This window comes from Penaeus monodon, chromosome 31, assembly GCF_015228065.2.
Source record: "Penaeus monodon isolate SGIC_2016 chromosome 31, NSTDA_Pmon_1, whole genome shotgun sequence".
Taxonomy (NCBI): domain Eukaryota; kingdom Metazoa; phylum Arthropoda; class Malacostraca; order Decapoda; family Penaeidae; genus Penaeus; species Penaeus monodon.
This window is the reverse complement of record NC_051416.1, coordinates 18679989-18680609: the sequence shown is the minus strand read 5'-3', so window position 1 is coordinate 18680609 and position 621 is coordinate 18679989.

Below are 621 nucleotides of genomic sequence, written 5' to 3'. Positions count from 1 at the left end.
GCAGGGTTACATAATTTGTGGTTGCAAAATTTACTTCTTTTTCTAAAGATTTTTTTTGAGTGGGCAGAATACTAATGCAAACCCGGGGGGCTCCTTCCCGGGGGGCAGACACATTCGCCGGGATTTTTCAAGGAGTCCGCGGCGGAGGGTTTTACGACTCTTCCACGGGAACCCCGCGACGACTGACCCGAGCTTGGGCTAACTCTTGCCCGAAAGGGGTTTTTCCAGTCACATGGTCACATCATCTTTGCATCAGCTTTTTCCCCTCGCTCCGCCCGCCGCCGCCCTTGGAGAGTTTCTCTGCATAAAAGGCAAATTGGAAGTAGCATAATGATCTGGGGTTTTTTTCCATAGGGGTTTCCTGTGTGATGTTGGAAAATATGTTTTTGGTTTTTGCGAAATTTCCCAAAATTTAAAGTTTTAAATCCAAGTTTTATACAGGCCGGCGTAAATTTAAGCTTGTTACAAAAAGATTAATAGGACCATTTGTATCAGGTTATGGAAGCTGTTGAAAAAGATTTCTAAATGAAAGGGTTTTTAAGTAAACAATTTTTATTTTATGTTTTTTGTTTTTAAAATTTTGATGCTTAGGAACCCTATCTATCAAATTTTACATGTATA